Source organism: Equus asinus, chromosome 22, assembly GCF_041296235.1.
Source record: "Equus asinus isolate D_3611 breed Donkey chromosome 22, EquAss-T2T_v2, whole genome shotgun sequence".
NCBI classification, from domain to species: Eukaryota; Metazoa; Chordata; class Mammalia; order Perissodactyla; family Equidae; genus Equus; species Equus asinus.
Genome location: NC_091811.1, coordinates 10,333,374 through 10,358,626, shown reverse-complemented (window position 1 = coordinate 10,358,626; position 25,253 = coordinate 10,333,374). Strand labels below are relative to the sequence as shown.

Here is a 25,253-nt window from a genome sequence, read left to right as displayed (position 1 = left end):
AAGACAAACAGCCAAGGTCGCCCACCTGGGTTCCTTATCATCTCCTCCTTCTTCCTGCAAGCAGCATCCCAAGGTGGAACACAGGCAGGTGGGAAAGCTCCGACCAGCCAGGCCACTGACTCCCCCCACTCTCTACAAGCAGTCACATTCCTCACAAACCTTTAAAACCCCTCACCTCCCCTCTTTTGGGGAGGAGAGAGGAAACGAGACAAATATGAGGGCTCACTCTTGTCTCCTGGCTGATGTCATCTGAAATAAAAACCCTCTCCCTGCCATAAGCCTGGAGTCCCAGTTTGTATTTGGCCCCTCTTGTGTGGCAGGTAAAGAACCTACGTTTGTAGGTGCTAACATACAGAAACAAAAGGGTTCTGTGAGAGAATTAATTTGAATTAAGGGGAAGGAGGTCAGGGAAGGCTTCACTGAAGAAGAGACATTTGAATTGAAAGCTGAAGGATGACTAGAGGGAGATGTTCTAAACAGAGGAAATGTGTAGATTAAGGGACAGCAAAGAATTTGGGATGTGGGAGATACTAAAAACCCACGTGACCCGAGGACAGAGAACAACAGGAAGATAGCAGCAGGTAATTCAGGACTGGCAGAGCCAGATTGCAGGGTTTTATAAACTGTGTTAAGGGGTTTACGCCTTACTCCAGGGCAGAGGGCAGCCACTGAAGGGTTCTGAGAAGAGTGACATAAACAGATGAATCTTTAAATGTCCATCCTGGCTGCCTTGAACAGCAAGGCTCGAGGAAAGGCAAGATTAGATGTCGAGACACGATTCAGGCGACTATGGTAATTTGGACTAGAATGACACTTGTGATACAATTGGTCTTTCCCTGATTTCCATGAAGAACTGGAGCTACAGCCCAGAGTCTCTGACACTGAGTAAAAAAGCCTCTTTTGGCTTGGTTTATGTTTGGCTCAGGGCGAGGGGCCCTTCCTGGACCTAAACTCCAGGTCCGCACAATTCTCCACTTCAGAGCCAACCTCCCTACTTCTTTTTCACATCTTACTCTTCCTCGTGAACTCATTCTTAATCATGTTTCTTCTACGTCTCTTCAATCAGCCCTGCCCGTGCTCTTTATTTATCAGCCAGAATGCTTTCAACAAAATCAGCAGTAGCAACTCAGTTTACAGATTTGGGGCTTTATTCTAAGAAAGAATGAGAGATACCAGGGAAAAGACTTTGTGTATCAGGTCCTCATCCCCCCACCCGCAAATAATCATCAGACACTAAAATCATTTGCAGCTTTTGGAGCCCTATCAATCAGGTGGGGAATTATCTCCATTTTAAGGCTGACAGGAGAGACCCGCCGTTCTGCCCCCGAGGACAGGCACCGAGTCCCCGAGCCCTCTGGGAACTGCAGTCCTTCGAGCGGGACCCCCGACCGGGGGCGGTCGCCTCCAAGTGCGCAGATGCGACTCCAGACGGAGCCTGAGCCTTTTGTCTCCCAGCGGCTTCGTGGGTCCGCGAGGCGGCTCTGTCCCTCCCGCCCGTCCCAGAGCGCAGCCCGGCGGGATCCAGCCCTGTGGCCGGAGCCAGGTCCGCAGCGCGTCGCGGGTAAGAGAAAGCGGGCCTGAGCGCGGGTCTCCGCGACCCGCCCGTCCCTGCACGGCTCTAACGCCTCGCGCCGCAGCCCGGGCCGGGCCCTCAGCTTCTGGCCTCGGCGGAGGACGGGCTGGGCCCTGCCTAAGCCCCGGCCCCACCCCCGGGCTCTGCGCGCGCTACCCCGGCGGGGTCTCCAGCCAGCTTTGAGGCTTTCTGAGCGGACGGCGTCCCGGAAGCGGGGTTGCCGCTAAGCCCTCTGGGAAGTGGAGTCCGGCAGCGTGAAGGGGGCGTGGCGCAGCGGGGGATTCTGGGAGTGGGAGTCCGGGGGCTGAGGGCTTAAGGTCCCACGTGCGGAGAGCTTGGGCCCCTCCCCCTGGTTTTGGCCGTACGTCTTGTCACTCCACCGAGAGCGTTAAGGTGTTGAACTTTCGGGGTAGAAAGGAAAAAACGGAGTCCGTGTCTTACTCATTCCCCTTCTGTGCTTTGCCCTAACAGAGTTTTTAGCCTGCCTGTGCTTGGGGGCCTGTTCAAGGGGTTCGACTTCGAACGTGCAAGGGAATCCTGGCCTGTATATTCTCAGTCTTAAAGAGCGAGTGAGGAATCGGCTGTCTGAGAGCCCCGTCTATCAACTGCCTTGTGTTTATGAACAGCAGGGATGAACCAAGTGAGGGACCCCCGCTTCTAGTTACTGCCACCATGATCACAGGCCGCCTATGGCCGCTTGTGTGTTTAGGGTGTTTCTCATGGGAGTTTCTGCACTGTCTGGAACCGGGTGTGTGCCTGAGGCTCATACTTCACTGCCCTGATTCTTTCCTCCTTTTGCCCTGGTGTGGCATGTAGTGACTGATCTTGGTGATCCAGAGGATGGTCTTCCAGCTGTGGAGATTAATTTAGCCTAAATAATAAAGATTCCAAGTAAATTAGGATTACTTCTGAGGCCCTAGCACATAGGAATAAGCCTCCTAGGAATAGAGAGAGAGGATGATGCCTCAAGGAGCAGGAATCAGTTCCAGAGGAGGGGAAGCCTAACCTCAAAATCTCCTCCCAGAGCTTCAGAGTAGAGTTGAATGATTTACACGAAGAAGCAGATTATGTATTGCTGAAAAGTCCGTGTTTCTCTCATTTGAAACAGTGAGTAAGGAGGGAGTCATAGCAATAACAGGACAAAGAAGAGAAGCTGATCATGGATTATCTGACCATTGAAGTTGAGGAAGAAGGTAGGAATTACAGAAATACGCATGGAGTTGAAAGTGGAGGAAATACCCTTGATGGGAATGAACAGGGAACAGACACATGTCAGGAGAAAGCCCTGAAGTAGAGAAGTTCTCACTTCAAAACTTCAAAAGTTCAAAACTACCGTGTTTGAAAATCACTAAGTGGTCTCCTTGTGGCACATTCTCCGGCCCCATCTTCCTCTTTCAGCACTTCTGTGCTCATCCACATTCCCTCTGAAGCTGTGGAAGGGAGAATGTTCCATAGTGCTTGCTTTTGTGATAAAGGGCAGGTCACACTCTTCCACCCCCATTGGAGTGTTCCAAAAGGTTGATGTATTTCTGGCTCTGTGGGTTTAACTTTTTGGTGAAAGCACTTTCACTTAATTGTCTTACCCTAGCTTCATCTGAACTTTTTGAGTTAAGTAGAGTAGGCCTTATATATATATAATTCAGCTGGCTTGCGATAACTTTCGTCCTAGTGAATTTGGGAGTGAGAAGATAGAGTTTACCTCCTTCATGGCTTTTTTCCTGCTCCTTCCAGCCATGACTCCTGCTGATGCTTCTCTGCCCCAAAAGCAGAGCACAGAAGAAATGGAATCTACTGTTGAGCTCCTTCCTGTGGAGTTCCAGGCGAGTTTGGGTTTAATTTCCCTCCTCTGAAATCTTAGCTTGTTGTTCACAGTGTGTCCTCATTTCTTTCTTCATCTTGCTTCTGAGGTCCATGGAAATCCCCTCTAGAGAACTGAGCCAAAGTAATTTTTCCTTGAAGACTTGAAGCTCTGGGAACAGCTCAGGCCAGAGCTTTAAATTTGGGAATAATCTGTGTGGATGGTATTTTAAACCATGAAACTGTGATCAGTAAGGGAATAAGTGTAGCTAGAAAAGAGATGAGATCTTATTACTGAGTCCTATAGCTCTCCAACACTTAGAGTTCAGGGAGATGAAGAGAAACCAGCAAAGGAGACTGAGATGAGGTGGCCAGTGAGGTAGGAGGAAGCCAAAAGTGTGGCATCCTGGTAACCAATTGAAGAAAGTGTTTCAAGGAGAGGGGAGTGATCGCCTGGGTTAAATGCTCCTGCTAAGTCAAGTAAGATGGGGCCTGAGAATTGGCCATTGGATTTTAAAATAGGAAGATCATTGGTGACCGCCAAGGGCCATTCCATGGAGCGGTAGGAGTGAAGCCTTGTTGGAATGGGTTCAGAAAAAAGTAAGAGGAGAGAAATTGGAGCCGGGGACTACAGATAACTATTTTGGAGAGTTTTATTCTCCGGGAAAGGAGAGAAGTAGGGTGATAGCTGGAAGGAGTAGTAAGACCAAAGAGGTTTTTTTTTTCCCCTAAAGACAGGAGAAATAAGAGATTGTTCATAGGTGTGTAAGATGGATGGAGACAAGAAGATGTCTAAGGACTGAACTCTGGAGAACTCCAGCGTTTAGAGCCACTTTTCAAACATTGCTTTATTTTAAATTAATCCTGTGATTATTTATAACCTGTTTCACAGATGAAGAAACTGAGGCTACAGTAACATGCTCAGAATCATAAATGGTTGAGCCCTGATCAGAACCCAGGTATGTCTGATGCTAAATCCTATGCCTCTAATGACTCTATTCTTTTACAGACATCCTTTCCCACAAAGTATTCTCCAATTAATTACGGTCAACAAAGGACGCTCATGTGACTGTCAATATAACATAAAGTATGAATCTTATCTTAAAACATTTGATCCTTTTCAATGTAAAATCAGTAAATTCACTCATTCAGAACAACTTTAATTGCTAAAGGATAACTAAATAAATGTAAAAGTCATGGCCCTAAGTACAGAGAAAGAAGGCGCCTCTATTAGAAGAGCATGAGAACAGCATGAATGTCTACAAACGTTCAGGATATCAAGCTGAATTTCTGTAAAATCTTGGACTAGCCCAGGAATCAGTATAAATTACTTATCTGAGCCTTATCCCATCTACAATATAATCAGTAATTAACGTTTGGTTATCATTCAGTGGTTATATTACATTTATTTAACAAAATATGTAAGAGGCAGAAGAATATAGTTATATAATATAAAAGAATATATATATATATATATATATCTTCTATATAATATAGAAGAATATAGTTAAAAGTATAGCTTTCGAGTGAGACTGCCTGGGTCCAAATCTCAGATCTGATCCTTACGGCTGTAAATAATGTTAATAATAGTACTTACCTCATATAGTTATTATTACAAGAGATAGTTCATTCAAAGGACTTAGCACATAGAAAATAAATTATAAATGTTAGCTATTATTATTATTTTCCCTAACACAGATTAATACTTGGAAATTTTAGAATATTCCATTAAAATGGGTAAAATAAAGATTTAACCTTCAGATTAAAAGACACTTCCTCTTCTAGATTGTTCTCTTCCCTCAAGGATTACGAAGAATGTGCTTGTACTTCCAGGAACTGGTGACAGTGAAGGATGAGGAAATGGATTTTGCCCATGTGGAGGTGGACCAGCTGAATTCTGCCCAGAGGAACATGGGCCTGGATCTGAAGGTGGAGAGTTGTGGAAGCCTGGTATTTTGGGGTAAGGAAGTCATTTTGTCATGCAGAGTGCTTACTGAGACGTCAGCTTCCTTAACAACTAATGGCATCTAAAATGCCATAGTTTTGCTTAGGGTCTGGAGAGCCCCTGATAACTTGGAGCTCAGAATTGGGCTTCTTTTCTCTTTTGGCAAGCAAAAGTTCACCATATGTGGAACTGAAAAAGGACAGCTTCGTTATATTGCTTTTAAGACTTAGAAGCTACAATAATTCAAACAGTGTGGTATGGGTGAAAAGATAGGTGTAAACCAATGGAACAGATCAGATAGTCCAGAAGTAGACCCAGACTTATATGGTCAATTAATTTCTGACAAAGGTGCAAAAGCAATTCAGTGTTAAAAAGAGAATCTTTTCAACTAATGGTGCTGGAACAGGTGGACACCTGTATTAAAAAAAAAATAGAATCTCAATCTATACCTCCCACCATATATAGGAAGTAACTCAAAGTGGGCCACAGACCTAAGTATAAAATCTAAAACTATACAACTTCTAGAAGATAACATTACGGACAGTCTTTGTAACCTTTTGTAAGGCAAAATTTTATTATATATGACACCAAAAGCTCGATCCAGTAAAGCCATCTGGATCTCAAGTTTGCTTTCTTGGAAGGTTTTTAACCTTGAATCTAAGTCCTTTGCTAGATACAGGACTGTTCAGATTATCTATTTCTTTTTGAGTGAGCTCTGGGAATGGTTTCTCATCTTTCATTCCTGATATTGGTAATTTGTATCTTCTCTCTTTTTTTTCCTTTGTTGGTCTTCCTAGAGGTTTAACAATATTATTGATCTTTTCAGAGAACCAGCTTTTGGTTTCATCGATTTTCTCTATTGTCTGTTTCCAATTTTATTCATTGCTACTCTTATCTATTATTTTCTCCCCTTTGCTAATTTTGTGTTTAATTTGCTCTCTTTTATTAGTTTTTTAAGGTGGAAGCTTGATCATTGTATAAGATCTTAATATAATGTAATACAGTCACACGCTGCGTAATGACGTTTCGGTCAATGACAGACCACAAACATGATGGTGGTCCCATAAGATTAGTACCATATAAACTGGGTGTGTAGTAGTCTATACCATCTAGGTTTGTGTAAGTATACCCTGTGATGTTTGAACAATGATGAGATTGCCTAACGATGCATTTCTCAGAATGATCCATCATTAAGTGACACATGACTGTCTAATGTAGTATGTTTCTTATTCTATCTTGATCATTAATATAAGATCTTCATATAACATCTTTATTCTCTTCTAATAGGAACATTTAATGCTATAAATTTCCTTCTAACTGCTTTAGCTATGTTCCACAATTTTTTTTTATTTTTTAATTTTTTTGTGAGGAAGATTGGCCCTGAGCTAGCATCTGTTGCCAATCTTCCTCTTTTGCTGAGGAAGACTGGCTCTGAGCTAACATATGTGCCCATCTTCCTCTATTTTGTATGTGGGATGCTGTCACAGCGTGGCTTGATAAGTGGTGCCTTGGTCCACACCTGGGATTCGAACCTGTAAACCCTGGGCCACTAAAGTGGAGCTCACGAACTTAGCCGCCACACCACCAGGCTGGCCCCATGTTCCACAATTTTGATTTGTGGTATTTTCATTTCCATTCAGTTCAAAATAATTTCTGTTTTCACTTGTGATTTCCTCTTTGACCCATGGGTTATTTACAAGTCTCCAAATTTTAGGTGATTTTCAATAAATTTCTAGTTTTGATTTTATAGTTTGATTCTGCTGTGGTCAGAGATACTTTGTATGATTTCAGTTCTTAAAAGTTTTTGAAGTTTGTTGTATTATCTATAATCTAATCTTGATAATTGTTCCACATGCACTTGAAAATCAATGTCAATTATTGTCAGGTTGATTGACAGTGTTGTTCAGGTCTTCTCTGTCCTTACTGATTTCCTGCCCATTGGCTTCTATTGATTACTGACAGAGGAGTGTTGAATTCTCCAATTATAATTGTGGATTCGTCTATTTCTCCTTTTAGTTCTGTTAGTTTTTGCTTAATGTATACAGAAACACTTTTGTTAGGTGCATACACATTAAGAATTGTTATGTCTTCTTGGTGAATTGACCTCTTTTTCATATAATGTCCTTCTGTAACCTTGGTAATATTCCTTGTTTGGAAGTTAATTTTGTCTGATATTAATATAGCCACTCTAGCCTCCTTCTCATTAGTGTTTGCATAGTATATTTTCCCATTCTTTTTGCTTAACTTAAGTGAGTTTCTCGTGGACAGCATGTAATTGGGTCTGGTTGTTAAATCCATTCTGACAATCTGTGATTTTCAGTTGGTGTGTTTAGACCATTTACATTCAAAGTAATTATTGGTATGTTTGGATTTAAGTCTTTCATACACGTAATTGTTTTTTTTCTTTTTTTTTTTAAAGATTGGCACCTGGGCTAACAACTGTTGCCAATCTTCTGTTTTTTTTTTTCCCTGCTTTATCTTCCCAAACCCCCCTGGTACATAGTTGTATATCTTGGTTGCAGGTCCTTCTAGTTGTGGGATGTGGGACGCCGCCTCAACGTGGCCTGACGAGCGGTGCCATGTCCGCGCCCAGAATCCAAACCCTGGGCTGCCGCAGCGGAGCGCGCAAACTTAACCACTCGGCCACGGAGCCAGCCCTGTAGTTGTTTTCTATTTGTTCTTTTTAGTGTTCATTTTTTTCTTTTTCTGCCTGTTTTTTTGATTATTTCTTATTATTGTGTTTTATCTGCACTATTAGCTTATCATTAAAACTTTTTTATTTTATTGATGTCATAATAGTTTATAACATTGTGAGATTTCAGGGGTACGTTACTATTTGTCAGTCACCATATATATGTGCCCCTTCACCCCTTATGCCCACCCCCTTCCCCTCTGGTAACCACTAATCTGTTCTCTTTATCCACGTGATTACACCTTATTTTTAAAGATTTTCTTTAAGGGTCGTCCTAGAGTTCCCAATATGCTTCTTTCATTAATCATAGTATCCCTTTAGAGAATGTTATAACACTTCATATATAGTATAGGAACCTTACTTCTATAAGATTCTAGTTCTTCCGTCCCATCTTTTGTATGATTGTTGTCATGCATTTTGCCTTTATATATGCTATAAATCTACAATATATGCTACTATTTTTGATTAACAGTCAATTATCTCTTGGAGCATTTTAAAATAAGAAAAAATGAATTTTATATTCCATTTCTAACACTCTTCATTTTTTTTATATAGAGCAGGCATGGGCAAACTTTCTCTATAAAGGACCAGATAGTGAATATTTTCTGTTTTGTGGGCCATACACTCTCTGTTGCAACTGCTTAACTCTGCCATTGTGGCATGGAGGCAGCCGTAAACAGTAGTAAACAAAGGGAGTGGGCAGATTTGGCCTGTGGGCCATAATTTGCTGAACCCTGATGTAGATCTAAGTTTCTCACTAGTATCAGGTACTTCTGCCTGAAGAACTTTCTTTAACATTTCTTATAGTTCAGGTCTACTGGTATTGAATTCTCTCAGCTTTTATTTGTCTGAAAAAGTCTGTATTTCACCTTCATTTTTGAAAGATGTTTTCACTGAATGTGGAATATGGTGACAGTTTTTTTTTCTTTCAGCACCTTAAATGTGTCACTTTATTGTCTTCATGTTTATAATAGTTTGTGACCAAAGGTTTCTGTAATTTTTATCTTTGTTTTCTGTATGTAATGTGTCTTTTTTCTATGGCTGCCTTTAAGATTTTCCCTTTATCTTTGTTTTTTAATAGTTTGAATATGATTTATCTAGGGATGTGTGTGTCTGTGTATTTCATCCTACTTGGGGTTATCTGAGCTTTCCTGGGTCTTCAGTTTAATGTCTTTCATTAGTTTTGGAAAATTATCAGCTATTAACTCATCAAATATTGTCTCTGTCCATTCTCTTTGTCTTTTCTCCTTCCAGGATTCCAATTACATGTATGTTTAAGCATTTTAAATTGCCCCACAGCTCTTAGATGCTCTCTTCTGGCTTGTTTGTTTATTTTTCACTCTTTTTTCCTCATTGTGTTTTAGTTTGGGTAATTTCTGTTGACTTATTTGTGAGTTTACTCATTCTTTTCTTAGCTATGTTGACTCTCCTGATGCACCCACTGAAGACACTCTTCTTCTCTCTGATCATATTTTCTCATTTCTAGCATTTCCATTTGACTTCCTCTTATAGTTTCCATCTATCTGCTGAAATTCCCCAACTGTTAATGCACATTGTCCACCATTTCCACTGGAGCCTTTTACATATTATTCATAGTTATTTTCAATTCCCTTATAGTTCTAATTTCTGGGTAATCATTGAATCTGGTTCTGTTACTCTATGGTTTTATACAATCAAATTTGGATGGGGCTGGGAAGGGGTGCATGGAGAGAGGATGCAAGCAGACCCATTGTGAGGCTGCTGCATTAGTTTAGATGAGAGATGATGGTGGCTGAACCGGGGTGGTAATATTGGGGAGGGAAAGTACAGAATGGATTTGAGAGAGATTTGGGAGGTATAATCCCTAGATCTTGGTTTATTTGCTGTCATTGGTAAGGTAGAATTCAATGTGATTCTCAAGTTTCTGACTTTCGGCTGGAAAACGTGTTTAGGCTTTTGTGAGGATTAGATATGTACATGTATTTAACCTTTCAGAATAGTAGCTTACACATAATAAACACTATATAAGTGTTTGTCTAATATTATAGTTCACAGCATAGATTAAATTTTATGTACAATGATATTCTCAACTTCTGAAAATCATGACAACATTAAAAATATGCTTTGCTCTGGGCTGGTTAAGTTCGTGCGCTCTGCTGCAGGCAGCCCAGTGTTTAATCAGTTCGAATCCTGGGCACGGACATGGCACTGCTCATCAAACCACGTGCTGAGGTGGCGTCCCACATGCCACAACTAGGACCCACAACTAAGAATATACAACTATGTACCGGGGGGGCTTTGGGGAGAAAAAGGAAAAAAATAAAATCTTTTAAAAAAAATACGTTTTACTCAAACATGGGTTATGTTTCTATAATGGGATGAAAGGATCTTAAGAAAGGTTTATCATCATCCAAGGTTGCCTCACTGCTTGTATTATTTGTGTTCAACTCAGTTCATACAATATAGATTTAACATGTGCTTGCTCTTCACCAGTGCTATGATGGGCCCTGAGAAATATCAGTGAACAAAAGAGGTGTGATTCCTACCCTCAGAAAACTTACCTTTTGATGGTAGAGTTTATATTCTTATATTAATGTCTTTTTATTAACATGAATGATAATGGCGATATTTTCTTAGGTGGCAAAACCTGGGGAATGTACATCTTGAGGAAGAAGATGAGTTAGGTATGGATATAATGAATTCGAGATTTCCAAGTGAATACGTGAAGTAGATAGTTGAATATATGGGTCTGGGGGAGAGAGAACTAAGCTGGAGATATTGATTTAAGGTCATCGATATATAGAAAGCAGTTGTAACTAGTAGACAAATAAGTCCTGGAGATCTAATGCACAGTGTAGTGAATATAGACAAGAATAGTCTATCATAATCAAACTTGCTAAGAGACTGGGTCTTAGTTATTGCATCATAAAAAAGTGATAATTATGTGACATGATAGAGGTGCCAACTATTGCTACAATGGCAATCATATTATAATATATAAATGTATCAAATCAACGTGTTGCAGACCCTAAATTTACACAGTGTCATATGTCAAATATGTTTCAATAAAAAAGGCACTTAAGGCCATGGACTGGATGTCTTTCAAGGAGATAATGTGGGTAGGGTAGAGTGGGGGCAAAAGAGAGGAGCCTAAGACTGAACACTGAGAACCATCAACATTTAAGAAGAAGAAACAGAAAAAGTTCCAAAGAGATAGAGATCAGGAGAAAAACATGGAGAGCTTAGAATCGCAGAGTTGAGGGGGAGAATATATGTCAAATATATCTGAATAAAGTTGGGGAACAAAAGGGAGAATGTTGTTAGGAGGAAGGCATGGTCGAGACTGTCAAGTGCTGTTGAGAGGCCAAGCTAAGCAAGAAATGAAAAAGATCTGCTGGATTTAGGTGACATACAAATGGCTAGTGATGTCAGTGAGAGCAGTTTCAATCAAGTGGTGGGGAGAGAAGCCAGGCTGCAGTGGCTTCAGGAGCAAGTAGGTGATGAGCAGATATACAAAACCTGTTTGAGAAATTTTGCTATAACAAAAAAGGAAGGAAGAAAGGAAGGAGAGAGAAGGAAGGCAAGGAGAGAGGGAGGAAGGAAAGAAGGAAGAAAGGTGGCCGTGGTTAGTGGATACACAAAATCATATTTAAAGCATATGCTAAACATATTTTAAAAATCTGTGCCTTTAAAAAAGGGTTAAGGGGAATGATTTAAAAAGTCAAAACTGGTTGTCTCCAGCTGGTATTATTATAAGTGATTTTTTTCTAATACTTTTTCAAAACTGCCCAATCTCAACCTATGTTTTCATCTTTCCCCTCCTTCCTCATTTTATGTTAACATTTATTCTCCTCCCTTCTGGTTATCCTCGTCCCTGGTTAGTCTGTTCAGTTTTCCATTCTCTTAGGTAGAGCATCTTCATTGTCTGACCTTTTGCTGTGCCTTATCTTAGTGATTCTCCCATCTCTGTTATTCCCTGAGACTTATTCATCTGCCATTGCCACAAGGCTCTTTCTGAAAACGTTCAAATAAGCATTTTTAATAGACATCACTTTTATTTTCTGTATTCTCGTGCCACCTCAGCAGTTTTCCTTCTCTTGGCACAGAGAGCACAAACATTTGTCCTTTTTATTTATTTCAGATTCTGAATCTATACCTGAAACTAAAGTGTCCCTTTCAAAGCAGGAAGTTTATGAAGTATCATCTGAAAGGGAGCTGGTAATAGAAAGACTTAAAAAGGATGATTCCTGGGATCCCAGATTGATAGAAGCCTGGGAATGTGAAGGCACATTGGAAAGGCAGAAAAGAAATCAGAAGAAAGATTTAAGGCAAGTCATAATTAAACACAAGAATCCCCTATGGAAGATTGTAGTGATATGGGGGAAAAGTCAAGCCCAATTAAACATCAGAAGGTTTACTCGGTAAAAAAGCCTTGGAAGTGCAATGAGTGTGAGAAGTCCTTCGGTTACTACTCAGCCTTTATCCTACATCAGAGAATTCATACTGGAGAGAAGCCCTATGTATGTAATGAATGTGGGAAGGCCTTCAGTCGGAGCTTATCACTTACTCAGCATCAGAGAATTCACACTGGAGAGAAACCTTATGGGTGTAACAAATGTGGGAAAGCTTTCAGTCATCGCTCAGCCCTTATTCAGCATCATATTATTCATACTGGAGAAAAACCCTATGAATGCAATGAATGTGGGAAGGCCTTCAACCAAAGCACTTACCTTATTCAACACCACAGAATACACACTGGAGAGAAACCCTATAAATGCAAAGAATGTGGGAAAGCTTTCAATGACACCTCATCCCTTCTTAAACATCAAAGGGTTCATACTGGAGAGAAACCCTATGGATGTAAAGAGTGTGGGAGAGCCTTTAGTGACAGGTCAGGGCTTGCTCAACATCAGAGAACTCATACGGGGAAAAGCCATATGAATGTAGTGAATGTGGGAAAGCTTTCAGTTACTGTTCAGCCCTTATTCAACATCAAGGCACCCATAATGGGGAGAAACCTTACAAATGTAACGAATGTGGGAATGCCTTCAGTGACCGCTCAGCTCTTGTAAGACATCAGAGAATTCATACTGGAGAGAAACCTTACAAATGTAAAGAATGTGAGAAGGCCTTCAGTCAGAGCTCATCCCTTACAAAGCATCTGAGAACTCATACTGGAGAGAAACCGTATAAATGCAATGATTGTGACAAAGCCTTCAGCCAGAGTTCATCTCTTATTCAACATCAGAAAACTCATACAGGAGAAAAACCCTACAAATGTAAGAAAATTGAGAAAACCTTCAGTGTGCATTCAGCCTTTCATCAACATAAAGAAATTCATGATGAACTGAATGCAGTAGATTCATGAAATAATTATGTATTTTCTCCTGATTGGATAGACCTGTTCTAACTATGACAGGGTATATTTCAAAAACTTGTGATGCTGTGTCACACAGAAAATAGCCCTCTTTCTTGAAATGCTATTAGGTATGGAAGAGGACGAGAGGTACATGTGGGTGTCTTGGTTACGAAACCAGAATACCTGAAGCAGTGGAGAGGAGAATTTCCAGGGAAGCACAGAAGGAGAAAGTCTAGTCAGAGAACAGAGTAAAGAGCTAGGCATTTGTATCAGTAGAAAACCAATCAGGGGAGCAGAGTGAATGTTACTTGAGGCTGGTGACTCTCTAGATAGTAGTTTCAACCTGAAACCAAAGTGGGGAGGATCAGGACCCCAAAGAGGAAAATTTCCAGGAAGTTTCACTAGGGAATTAAAAAGAGAAAAAAGTCTGAGCCCAGAAGAGCCTCCTTTCTCTCTCCCTGCCCTCCAATTGTTCACTCACACATTTGCAAACATTTAAACCGGTGGTTATTGACCCTGGATGCACATTGAAATCATCTGAGAAGCTTTGAAAAAATACCTGGGTCCCAGCCCCAGCGATTCTGATTAAATTGGATTGGGGTGTAGCCTGGGCATCAGGAATTTTTAGAACTTCTCAGGTAATTCCAACATGCAGCCCAGATTAAGAACCATTGATTCAGATTCTGCACAAGGATCAACTCAATACGATAAGAGGATTACAGGCAACCAAAAGGATAAGAGCTCCTTGTGTCCTTGCTGCTGCTTTTCCTTTCTCTTGCTAATTGTATAACATCATCTTTTTGACCTGATTTTGGATCCCTTTCCTTGGGCCTTTTTTGTTTTCTCTGACTTTGTGCGAGCCAACCTGCCTGACACTAACTTCTGCTTTGACCGTGAATCTTGCTAAATGTGCCCCTTGAAGCCTGGTTATTGCTTTCTCAACCATTTCTACCTATTAGAGTCATAAATTGTGCCTGCTACCTGTGGCTCAGTCATAGCAAAAATTAACTGTAAGAAACAAGCTTAGAGGAGGGCCTGAAGATCAGAAATCAGGATTGAAGACAGAGTGATGGGAAGGGACTTTCGAAGAGTTAAAATTTTGACTCCAACTGGATAGTATGTATCTTAGAATTTCCAGAAATTATAGTAAAATTTAGTTGTGTGCATGAATTAATACTCAACTTTAAGGGGTATAGGTGAGAGGGAGGGTAAATCGAGAATGTTCCTATATCTAACATGAAGCCCAGTAATAACTCTAAGGAGATTATTACAGATGATGTCATCTCTATAGAACATCCATTAAAAGATACAGCAAGTAGAGGAATTTACATATTAAAAAAATCTTTAACCCAAAAGAAGTCAGAAAAGGAGGAAGAGAGAAACAAGCAGCTGAGACAAATAGCAGAGAGCAAAATGGTAGACCTAAATTTAACCCTGTCAGTAATTACATTAAATGAAAAAGAAACACCCCAGATAAAATTCAAAGATTGTCAGACTGAATAAAGAAGCTTAACTCAACTGTATCTGAAAGAGGCACACTTTAAATACAGAAGGGCTTACAGGTTGAAAGTTCAAAAGATGAACATGGATTTTTGCTGTGGGTTTGTAATAAATGGCCTTTATCATGTTGAGATACTTTCATTCTGTACCCGTTTTGTTGAGAGTTTTTATCATAAAGGTATGTTGGATCTTGTCAAATGCTTTCTCCGTGTCTATCAGGATGATCATGTGATTTTTATTCTTCATTTTCTTTTTTTCCCTAAAGCTTGGCACCTGAGCTAACAACTGTTGCCAATCTTCTTTTTTTTTCCCTCCTTTTTTTCTCCCCAAACCCCCCAGCACATAGTTGTGTATTTTGGTTGTGGGTCCTCCTAGTTGTGGCATGTGGGGTGCCACCTCAACATGGCCTGATGAGCAGTGCCAAGTCTGCGCCCAGGATTCGAACTGGCGAAACCCTGGGCCACTGAAGTAGAGTGCGTGAACTTGACCACTTGTGTTCCCAAGACCAGCTAGGCAGCCAGCTGAAGGGGTGGATGGAATTAATAGACAGAACACAGTCTATCTAATAGACACAACACACTCTACATTTTTTAACAGGACAGGGGACCAACCATCAGTCTCTAGGACAGAGGTGACATCCCTCTGATCGCCATGTATTTATTTGCAGGCCAAGAAGTACAAGCATAGCAGGAACTCTTGCCAGCAGGGATATGCAAGTCAAAGCTCAGCAGTTCTAATCTCCCCCCCTTCAATGTACCCTGGCGTTACGCAAGGCCATTCTCTGAGGGAGTATCCTGGGAACAAACAATCTGGCAAGTTATGCAGATAGTGTTCCATTCCTGCAAGGGCCCAGCGTCCTTAAGCCCCTTGCCTTCATGTTTGTTAAGATACTACCTTCTGGCCTTTGATTCCAAAGCACAAACAATCTAACACAGTAATTTATGAGAATCAGCAGATTGCATATTTCTCAGTCACACATTTTGTAATTTGTTCTTGCTAAGCTTAAAGCCTTGCAATAATGTAGCTGTGCTCTCCTGCAATGTATGTTCAGTGTTGATTTGGGCTTTGCTCCTTCAGTTCTTCTTCACCATCATAATTTCCCTCTTCTCTCTTTGTGTCTAGCCTTACAGACTTCCATGATTTTTAGCTCAGTGATAGATTTTTAAAATATTTTATCTACTATTTTATGTGCTTGAGACTGAAAGGGGAATTGTGTTTGTTATCTGCCATCTCACCTGGAAGGCCAAGTCTCACTTTTATATCTCCACTCTAAGAATACACAGTAAATAAGACACATCATTGCCCTCCAGATTAAGTAAAAACATTTCATGAATGATTGTGGCATTTCTGTAGTCCCAATTTCTTCTCCAGTCTCGTCTGTTTCTACCATCCCTGCTTACACATTATGCACCAGCATTTATGATCATTCAGTTTCTCAAGCATCACCCCCTCTCTTGATTGGGGGCCTTTGCATATACAGTAGCTTCTGCCTGGAACATTCTTGTGACCTCCCTTCATCTGGTTTACTCCTCTTCATCCTTCCAGTATTAATTCAAGTTATCCCTGACTTACCTCTAATATCATGTTCTTCCAACCACCTTTAGTTCTCCTGACATCATCACATTTTCTTATCATTTCTTGTTCAATGTCTTTCCCATGATATGATAAGCAGATACTTTACTATAATTACTTGTTGAGCATCATTCCAATGATATTATTAGTTCTGTAAGGGCAAAGAAATAGTCTCTCTTGTTTACTGCTTTATTTTCATTGCATGCCATGTATTATATATTTAATAAATCATGGTGAAATGATAGTGTGGACGAACCATGCCTAACTTGACAGTTACTCAGAATGGTATATTTGCTTTGGAATTAGAATCAACATGAAAAGAACCTTGGATTTGGACCAAGGAGTAGTCCTTAATTTGCCACTAACTCACTCCATGATTGGGGGCAAGTCTCTTAAATTAGGAAGGCATGGTATCCTATTTTGGATGGTGAAAATTATGAGTTATACAATTAAATGTCTTCTAAATCTCCAGTGCTCGGTGTTCTCTGTGTCTGGAGTCACTAGGATCCCATAACTTGCCCACTTGGTCCCACAGAGCAAAATTCCTTCCCTTTCAAAGAGGGGAAGGATAGATTATTGTTTTAAACACAACTTCTCTACTTTTCCACCCCAGTTCTTAACCCTCTAGATGATATTCTATGAGACATCAACGAATTCAGTGAGTTACTGAAGAGTTCCTGGGAGCCTCCGTGGGCCTCCATCTGTTACTATAACCCTGATGTTGCTGCGAGACATTTCTCACTTTATTTCCAAGCAGTTTCATCCAGCTGCTCCTCATGGTCTAAAACCAAGGGGGAGTAAGTACAGAAGCCTGTAATTACCAGAATTAGCTGAATTGATTCCAATTAGCACACTAGCAGCTCTGAAGCAAAACCTTTGTCCCCATGGCCTTGAGGTCAAGACCAATTGCAGTGGGGTCTGAGTCCTTTCCTAGGCCCGGAAAGGCTCTTGAGAAGTGAGTCCTTCTGAGGTTACTTGAGGAGTTGCATCGGAGTTGGGAGGGAATGTTTGGGGAATGGGGGAAGCATTTCTAAGTCCACTTACGTGGACTCACTTATATGAACTCACTTATATGGACTCATTTAATGAGTGAGGATAAATGATACCCTAGAGAGAAAGCCAAGAGCAAAACAAATTTCATGTTACTGAGTCTCAGGGCTCTAAACACTGCAGTCCTGAGTTGTTTTCAAACAGGTCTCATTTCCTTTCCCAAGACCCATCGAGATTTCTTTTAAGTCTGAGGAACCAGAGAGTGTGAAATTTTAATTTCTCTTCTCAGACAAATACTATTTGATCCCGAAAGATCCTGAGAGAGATCAATAGGCTAGGAGGGTCCTGAATATGTAGATTAATGGTCAGCAGGTGCCCAACAGCCTCCTACAGGGTCATTACCACAGGCTCCGTCAGAGGCACCACTGACTCTTCTTTCTTGATCCTCTGCACCTCTCACCCCTCAATGTGAAGGTGACCTGCATCCCAGAATGTTTCCCTGCTCTCTGCTTGCCTTATTCCTGAGTGCCCTGCCCATCACCAACACCACGGAGTTAGAGAATCCAAACAAAAAGATGGGAACCCCAAGGTTGGAGCAACCAGGGGACGTAATCATTGGAGGCATCTTTCCGATTTACATGACAGAGCCTTCATCGCCATTGAATTTCACCTCTGGACCCATTAAAGTGAGTAACTTAGTTGGTTATGACCACTGGTCTAGCACTTGGACAGAGAAGGTGAGGTGCATTTTCTAACGATATCCTCAAATATCCTGGTGCATAGGGGGCACTCAGTAACTTGTAACTACTTTTATTTTAGATACTATCAATGTTAACAACATCTTGGCCTGTCTTTGAGTGAAGGCCAGCTTGTTCTGCTCTATTGTGTTCAATGTCACTCTTTTTTTAAAATGTCGTTAAAATGCTGTCCAGTATATTCTTGATTATGTTTTTAACAAAACTTTTATATGCGTGATTTTCTATATAGGTGGATTTTTAGCAATGATTTTTATTGAGTTTTCTTCAAAAATTACAACAGAAATACATGTTTACCACAACCTGTGAAACAATATAGAAATATATATTAAAAAGCCGTAGTGTTTAGCTCCTACTTTCCATTTCCTCACTCACATCCTTGAGAGCACAGTATATATCATTCTATACATTTCTTCAATTATCTTCTATTCAAATATGTATAAATGAATAGGTTTTTAAAAAATTCACTTTACTGTTTATTGTCTATAAAAAGTGAAATTGTGCTATATGAATTACAATGTAACTTGCTTTTCACTTTTTTTTTTTAAAGATTGGCACCTGGGCTAACAACTGTTGCCAATCTTCCTTTTTTTTTCCTGCTTTATCTCCCCAAAGCCCCCCTGTACACAGTTGTATATCTTAGTTGCAGGTCCTTCTAGTTGTGGGATGTGGGACGCCGCCTCAAAGTGGCCTGACGAGCGGTGCCATGTCTGCGCCCAGGGTCCGAACCCCGGGCCGCAGCAGTGGAGCATGCGAACTTAACCACTCGGCCACGGAGCCGGCCCCGCTTTTCTCTTTTAACATTAGCTTTTCATTTTACAGAAAAGATTTGGAAAGTGGGATTGATGGGCCAATATGAACATGTATTTTTTTAACATGAATTTTTTTGTATTAATAAAAATTGCAGATTACTTTCCACAAATCTACAAAGTAATGGTTCTCCGTGTAGTGTATGAGACAGTCAGTGACCATCAGTCCATGCATGCCCACAAATGCTGCTCTCAAATAATTTCCTCAGCTGGCCTCTGGACTGCAACAGATGGTTGCAGGTCAAACTCTATTCTAGTGGTTCTTGAATTTTGTTGTGTATATAAAAATCAACTGAAATGCTTGTTAAAATTTTAGATCCCTTAGGCTCACCCCCGGAGGCTTTCTCTCGGGAGATATGAAGAAGAATACAGGAAATAGCCCTTTTATACTGCATGTGCCACTTGAGGTGGTTGTTTCAAGAGCCATGCTTTGAGGAACACTCTTCAACCCATGGCACCATGAGTTCAGAATTTTTGGTGGTCTGGTTCAGTTCAAAGGTGATTTAATGTAAGATTTGGTGGATACAGAACCTTCATGTTTCCGTCCTCTCATTCCAAGCTTGCATATCCCACACGATATACAAAACAATAATAAATAGCCTAGTTTTCTAAGGATGTGTGTTTTGTTAGCTCTCAGCACGGGAACCATTCTCAAGTTGTTCACTTTCCAGGAATTACTTGTTGAGAATGGAAGACTAACTCCAACTAAAATTACCAGGGAAATTCCCAAAAGGAGTGTGTGTGACATAGGAGTTTATCTGAGTTGCCGAATAGAAGAAGCTGATTAAAAGGTTCCTAGAGGGGCCGGCTCCGTGGCCGAGTGGTTAAGTTCACATGCTCTGCCGCGGTGGCCCAGGGTTCAGATCCTGGGTGCGGACATGGCACCGCTTGTCAGGCCACATTGAGGCAGCATCCCACGTCCCACAACTAGAAGGACCTGCAACTAAGATGTACAGCTATGCACAGGGGGACTTTGGGGAGATAAAAGCAGGAAAAAAAAAGGAAGATTGGCAACAGTTGTTAGCCCAGGTGCCAATCTTTAAATAAATAAATAAAAAGTTCCTAGAAAAATGTATAAAAGTTCTGACTGTGGCATCCAGTAAAATGCTCAGTTGTCACCAATCTATATTTTTCGTATGTTTTCACAGATATGATCTTGTATCTCATTCATAAGTATGTAATGCCTAGAACGTGACTCCTGAAGGAAACCCTCTAAAGCAAGTGGGTGCCTATAATAGAAAGCACTGAATGAAATTGAGGATTTTTCCAAGAATGCAGGAATTGATGTAATACAATTATTATTACTATTTTATTATTTTATTTATTACAAAGCTTATGTGGCATTACATATATTAACTCATTTAATCCTCATAACTCTATGATCATTATCTTCGTTTTACATGGGACAAACGAATGCAAAAATAAATGAAATAATTTACCAAAAGTCAAAATAAATAAAATAATTTACCAAAAATCACATAGCTAGTAAGTGATAGAGCTAGGATTAAAACCCAGGCGGTCTTTGTGGTTTATAGTCGAAACCACTTATCATAAACTGCTTCTGAAATAGGTAGACAATAGATAATTGGGATTTGACTAGATGAAGAATAACAAATGAGGGTTGTCAGCCAAGTTCAATCGTATTTTATTATAGGAGAACTCTGAGGAAAGGCTTCCGTCACTACAACTGGAAAGGAGCAAGGAGCTACCTAGTCCAGCAGGGCAGAAGATGAGAGCGTTGGCAGGGAGTCTGCTCTACACGGAAACAGAATTTCAGAATGAGGAAGAAAGGGGCTGTGATTTGGATTCTTAGTGAACAGCTTTGGACATTAGTAAGCCGTTCCACCCCACCCACTCCCTATGTCCACATGCTACCCAGACTCCCAACCATCATGAACAGAGAAATACTAACATCCTAGAGGGAGGTAGACCCACATTAGAAAGGTGATCAGAGAAAAGAGGGAACCAGTGATGTTGATATTGGAGGATACCAGGGGAGAAAGAAGAATCAGAGAAATATTTACCATTCTTCCCCTTCCCTCCAATGAGACCTCTCTTTAAGCCCCCGACAAATCATAGTGTCTCTTTTCATGCATAATGTCTGTAACACAGAATTTTTGAGATGCAAAGATCCAAGGAGATTATCAACTCAAAGCATTTTAAAAGTTGTAGAAGGAACTAGAATAGATCTGGGAAAAACATCCCTTCATGCTACTAAGTCAGATTCCCTTTCTATATCTCCCATAGCATGCTCTGATCTATCCCTTTTCAAATATCGCTGTGTTTATTGTGTTGGATGTGGTTTTTCTCTAAATACTCCCATTTCAGTGTTATATTATGATCTTTATCTCCTTTTATACTATATTTATTGATTTTAAGAGCCTTACTTTTCAAATTTTAACACAGCTGAAAATAAGATGTATCTTAGAATCAAAACATTTTATAATTATAATTGGCAGTGCTTTTTCCTTCCTATTGGTACATAAAATAATGTTGCATCTTACAATCAATGGCATCATAGATTCAAAATATTTGGGAGTTATGCCTTGTCTTCTGGAGTTTCCTGAATTGTAACTCCTTTAAGGAGTTTCGTCCCTGAGGATAGTTTAGGTTTTGTTGCAACTATTTTAGTTACTTATGTTTCCCTTCCCTTTCTCAAACACATCTAAAAATGTCCACCTTCATAGACTCATTCTTTGGATCCTGCACTGTTTTAATGTCTTATATATCTAATATATCATAAAAATGTAAACAGTAAGAAGAAAATAATATCATCTAATTTGGAATCTTCTGGTTCTGAGTAGAATAGTGCTTTTGAGAAGATCGATGTTACCTCGAAAGCTACATGAAATGCAAAAAAGCCTCTCTTAAATGTATGCGAGAGCTGCTGAAGCAATGAGGACTAAAGGGACTAAGATTCAAGAAAAGAGAGAACTGCGGAGAAGTGAGCTGAAAATCTGCTCTGCTTTTCTCTGGGGTCAGTTGCTGACTCTAGGCGTGGGCAAGAGGCAAAATCTAGGCTTTGACCGGTCGGAGGGATACTTCCGGGGAGCATAAAAACTAGTAGGGCTTTAGGAAGTCTAATAGAAATGGAGTGACAGAGGAGGAGACATTTTAGGAGCCTCAAAGAGAAGACCTGTTCTCCTCTTAAGACAAGTCTGTGACTTCTGCCTGCTGCCCTCTCTCCCTGTGTTCATTCTCTCTCCATCTCCCTCTCTCTGTCTCTCTCTGCATCTCTCTGGGCCTCTGTCTCTCTCTGTGGGGCTGTGTCATTTTCTGTCTCTCTTAGTCTCTCCCGGTCTCTGTTTCTCTGTCTCTTTCTCTCTCCATTTCCATCTCTTCTTGTTTGTCTCTCTGTCTCTCCTCTCTGGCTTTATGTCTGTGTCTCTCTCAGTCTTTCTCTCTGTCTCTCTGATCCGTTGTTCAGCAGAAGCAAGACGAGATATTCTGAGCTGCGCTTGGTGGCCTGCGTGCAAAGAGCTAGTAGAGGGTCCCGGCTCCCAGATGGAAAAGACTCCCAAATCCATCCAAATGGCATCCTGCCAATAGGCGGACAGTGGTGTCCCAGACAGCCCCCGCCCCTCTAGCCTCCGTTGAGCCTGCAGCCTCAGCCTCCCGGGAGACCTGGAGGCAGAGGTTCCTAGCTGAGCTGAGCCTGGATCCTGGGAGAGAAACCTGTTTGTTCTTCTGAGTGCTAAGTTAGGGTCATGCTCACACCCAGCATAGACAGCTGGGAGCTCCTTCCAGGCCTGAGTCTGGCCCTGCCCTCCTCTCCTCCAGCCTCCTCTCCTCCCCAGCTCTCTCCAGCCACTCTAGCTCCTTTCTCACCTCCTCTCAGCCAGATTCCCTTGTGCCTTCGAGTATCTGGCCCTCGGAGCTTCCCTTGGCACACTGCTCCCAGATGTGTGCAGGGCTGGCTCCTCTTGTCCTTCTACTCATGGCACAAATGTCCACTCAGAGGCCTTTAGACCCACCTCAGGTGCCGGAGTCCAGCTCCAGCTGAGTCCAGGTTCCTGAGGGAGGAACCACGACGGCAAAGGGAGGGGAAGGGAATGAGACTGCACACCAAGTTGGTGAAAGCACGTCTGAAGTCTTTATTGTCAAGCGTGCGTTTATATACATTTTAAGGATTACATAAGCGTCTGGGGTACATCTATTTTCTGCCCTGAAATAGCTGGGTTTTTCCCCATGATATCATTTTACTTCCTTAATCTATTTGAGTCACGAGCAATTTCTAAAGGTTACTTCCCTTATTCAGTTTTGGTAAAGAGTTGTTCTTCTCATTTTCTGGGTAAGTGCAGTTAATATTTATAGACCTCTACAGTATTCTTTGCAGGGGGCGAGACTCAGGTTGTGCTGGACAGAGCCAGCCTTGGGGCACAGGTGAGCCAAGGTACGTCTGGAACAGGCACATACAGGTCCCCACGTCCTCTTCTATAACTCCCACACTAAGACGTCTGACCTTTTCGTCCTCTTCTATAACTCCCACACTGAGACGTCTGACCTTTTCGTCCTCTTCTATAACTCCCACACTGAGACGTCTGACCTTTTCGTCCTCTTCTATAACTCCCACACTGAGACGTCTGACCTTTTCGTCCTCTTCTATAACTCCCACACTGAGACGTCTGACCTTTTCGTCCTCTTCTATAACTCCCACACTGAGACATCTGACCTTTCCATCCTCTATTCTTGGCAGGGCCCCGGGGATATTGAAGGAGTGTTAGTCAGAAGAGGGTCTTTCTTGTCTATTACAGTGAGATTCACCTTTCCTGGCAGATTCCCCTGGGTAGACACAAGCGTCATGAAGAGAGCCAATACAGCAACTAGTAACATCAGATTGAGCAAGGAGGGCCCTTGGCCGTTCCTGCCGGGGTTGCTTTGCAAACTCCCATGGTTCCTGTGACCCGACATTGTCACTGGGCTACAGCAGTTGCAGGACTGCGTCCGGCACTCAGGGCTGCAGGCCCTCCCTCCAGCACCCTGCTTCATTGCCCTCTAGCACCTGCGTGTCTTTTCCACATGGATTTGCTTTCCTCACTTGGTCCCTTCCCCTCACAGTCGGTGAGCTCCTGGAGGCCACGGGCCGCATGAGGGCTTTCAGAACCACCCCCAGGCTCACAGCGTGCCTTCACAGAGTGAGTGCAGGGCCCACAGCAGCTGAAAGAAGGGGACGATCTCAGAGGACCTTCCACCTCTGAGCAGCTCCCATCGTGGCCATGAATGCCAATCACGAAAGGTACCTGTTGCTTTGGCTGGGGGAATGCCCAGAATGACCGCTGAGTGTGCCTTCCCTCTTCCAGTTACTCCTCTGAGCACGAGTGGCCACCAAACCCCTGGTGGTCAGGCCCAGCATTGCAGCAACAAGCAGGACAGTGGGAGAGAAAAGACACACCTTTGTTCGGGGCCTGGAGGCAGCGGTTCCACCAGGGCCCAGGGCGCAAATGAGAAGGCCGTGCAGGCTCCGGGGGTGATGTGAGGGACCTGCGAAGCCTCTCTTGCTCCCTCTCTCCCTGCACTGGCCGTGGCATGTGCACTTTCCCCACGAGGCCTCCTCACCGCAGGCATGGCACTGACTCCACTCCACGTCCAAATGAGGACCCCGAGGCTCCAACAAGGATGGCCTCGGTCCTGCTCTCCAGAGGAGGGGTCCCGTGCTCTGCCACGTTCTGCAGTAGCCAGGTGCCCAGCCCACCTACAGCTCAGGCTGCCCTCTGCCCAGAAAGGCCTCGAGGGACTAGAAGGCCCTGTCCAAGGCCTCAGAGCACAGTGGGTCATGGATGGACAACTGAGATCGATAGACTCTTCTACAAGCTTGTGGGGTCCTTGGAGTCACTCCTCTAGGTTCCTCAATTGATGGAGGAGTAACCTCAGGCCTTCTATCCACTAGCCCCTTCCACACTGGGGGCGGGGACAGGGGGGTGTCACATCCTCCATCCAGGTGCCCAGAGTGGTGGACACAGGACCCCAGACATTGTCAGGCATCTCTCCTCCTCATGCTGCAGACCTGGGCATGTTCCTAGGGGACTGGAAACCCCTGGGCCGAGGCAGAGCCACCTCAACCTCTCTCTTCTTTGCGGCTGTCACCTCCCCAGTGTGCACTCCCCTCCTGACCCCCACCCTGGGCAGGCAGAGTGTGTGTGAGTGTGAGAGTGAGTGTGCGCCCAGGTGCAGATGCCCAAAGGAAAGGGCCCCCAATGGGAGGGCGTGGACAGAGGTCCCCCAGGATCTTAGGGGCTCCCCTTCCCAAGGCCAGTCTCCTGGGATGCTAGAACTGGCCCAGGG

The 25,253-nt window shown here is 42.4% G+C and overlaps 1 pseudogene; it reads left to right on the top strand.

Annotated features, from left to right (window-relative positions):
• The first annotated feature begins 1,192 nt into the window (after nucleotides 1-1,192).
• Nucleotides 1,193-18,773, top strand: LOC123276103 (zinc finger protein 892-like; annotated as a pseudogene).
• Nucleotides 18,774-25,253: the final 6,480 nt, after the last annotated feature.